This window comes from Oncorhynchus gorbuscha, unplaced genomic scaffold, assembly GCF_021184085.1.
Source record: "Oncorhynchus gorbuscha isolate QuinsamMale2020 ecotype Even-year unplaced genomic scaffold, OgorEven_v1.0 Un_scaffold_5203, whole genome shotgun sequence".
Lineage (NCBI taxonomy): Eukaryota > Metazoa > Chordata > Actinopteri > Salmoniformes > Salmonidae > Oncorhynchus > Oncorhynchus gorbuscha.
The window spans coordinates 25980-28041 of NW_025749060.1; the positions used below are offsets into that span (position 1 = coordinate 25980).

General features: G+C 56.3%; 2 non-coding genes across 2 annotated transcripts; both read left to right on the forward strand.

Annotated features, from left to right (window-relative positions):
• The first annotated feature begins 338 nt into the window (after positions 1-338).
• trnat-ugu lies at positions 339-418 on the forward strand. Its single transcript has one exon. It is a non-coding gene; the product is annotated as a tRNA-Thr (tRNA).
• An 868-nt stretch (positions 419-1286) lies between these two features.
• trnat-ugu lies at positions 1287-1366 on the forward strand. Its single transcript has one exon. It is a non-coding gene; the product is annotated as a tRNA-Thr (tRNA).
• Positions 1367-2062: the final 696 nt, after the last annotated feature.

The window sequence follows — 2062 nt, forward strand, 5'->3', positions numbered from 1 at the left end:
CTAATGTAGGGCCCCGCTCTGGTCTAATGTAGGGCCCCGCTCTGGTCTAATGTAGGGCCCCGCTCTGGTCTAGATTAGGGCCCCGCTCTGGTCTAATGTAGGGCCCTGCTCTGGTCTAATGTAGGGCCCCGCTCTGGTCTAATGTAGGGCCCTGCTCTGGTTTAAACAAGGGCCCTGCTCTGGCCTAACTTTAGGGCCCCGCTCTGGTCTAGATTAGGGCTCTGGTCTCAATGTAGGGCCCTGCTCTGGTCTAATGTAGGGCCCCGCTCTGGTCTAATGTAGGGCCCTGCTCTGGTTTAAACAAGGGCCCTGCTCTGGCCTAATTTAGGGCCCTGCAGGTGGTCCTGTGTAGCTCAGTTGGTAGAGCATGGCGCTTGTAACGCCAGGGTAGTGGGTTCGATTCCCGGGACCACCCACACGTAGAATGTATGCACACATGACTGTAAGTCGCTTTGGATAAAAGCGTCTGCTAAATGGCATATATATTATTATATTATGCTCTGGTCTACTGTAGGGCCCCGCTCTGGTCTAAATTAGGGCCCTGCTCTGGTCTACTGTAGGGCCCCGCTCTGTTCTAATGTAGGGCCCCGCTCTGTTCTAATGTAGGGCCCCGCTCTGGTCTAATGTAGGGCCCCGCTCTGGTCTACTGTAGGGCCCCGCTCTGTTCTAATGTAGGGCCCCGCTCTGTTCTAATGTAGGGCCCCGCTCTGGTCTAATGTAGGGCCCCGCTCTGGTCTACTGTAGGGCCCCGCTCTGTTCTAATGTAGGGCCCCGCTCTGGTCTAATTTAGGGCCCCGCTCTGGTCTAGATTAGGGCTCTGGTCTAATTTAGGGCCCCGCTCTGGTCTAGATTAGGGCTCTGGTCTAATGTAGGGCCCCGCTCTGGTCTAATGTAGGGCCCCGCTCTGGTCTAGATTAGGGCTCTGGTCTAATGTAGGGCCCCGCTCTGGTCTAATGTAGGGCCCCGCTCTGGTCTAATGTAGGGCCCCGCTCTGGTCTAATGTAGGGCCCCGCTCTGGTCTAGATTAGGGCCCCGCTCTGGTCTAATGTAGGGCCCTGCTCTGGTCTAATGTAGGGCCCCGCTCTGGTCTAATGTAGGGCCCTGCTCTGGTTTAAACAAGGGCCCTGCTCTGGCCTAATTTAGGGCCCCGCTCTGGTCTAGATTAGGGCTCTGGTCTAATGTAGGGCCCTGCTCTGGTCTAATGTAGGGCCCCGCTCTGGTCTAATGTAGGGCCCTGCTCTGGTTTAAACAAGGGCCCTGCTCTGGCCTAATTTAGGGCCCTGCAGGTGGTCCTGTGTAGCTCAGTTGGTAGAGCATGGCGCTTGTAACGCCAGGGTAGTGGGTTCGATTCCCGGGACCACCCACACGTAGAATGTATGCACACATGACTGTAAGTCGCTTTGGATAAAAGCGTCTGCTAAATGGCATATATATTATTATATTATGCTCTGGTCTACTGTAGGGCCCCGCTCTGGTCTAAATTAGGGCCCCGCTCTGGCCTAATTTAGGGCCCCGCTCTGGTCTAGATTAGGGCTCTGGTCTAATGTAGGGCCCCGCTCTGTTCTAATGTAGGGCCCCGCTCTGGTCTAATGTAGGGCCCCGCTCTGGTCTAGATTAGGGCTCTGGTCTAATGTAGGGCCCCGCTCTGGTCTAATGTAGGGCCCTGCTCTGGTTTAAACAAGGGCCCTGCTCTGGCCTAATTTAGGGCCCCGCTCTGGTCTAGATTAGGGCTCTGGTCTAATGTAGGGCCCTGCTCTGGTCTAATGTAGTGCCCTGCTCTGGTCTACTGTAGGGTCCCGCTCTGGTCTAATGTAGGGCCCCGATCTGGTCTAATGTAGGGCCCCGCTCTGGTCTAATGTAGGGCCCCGCTCTGGTCTAATGTAGGGCCCCGCTCTGGTCTAATGTAGGGCCCCGCTCTGGTCTAATGTAGGGCCCCGCTCTGGTCTAATGTAGGGCCCCGCTCTGGTCTAATGTAGGGCCCCGCTCTGTTCTAATGTAGGGCCCCGCTCTGTTCTAATGTAGGGCCCCGCTCTGGTCTAATGTAGGGCCCCGCTCTGGTCTA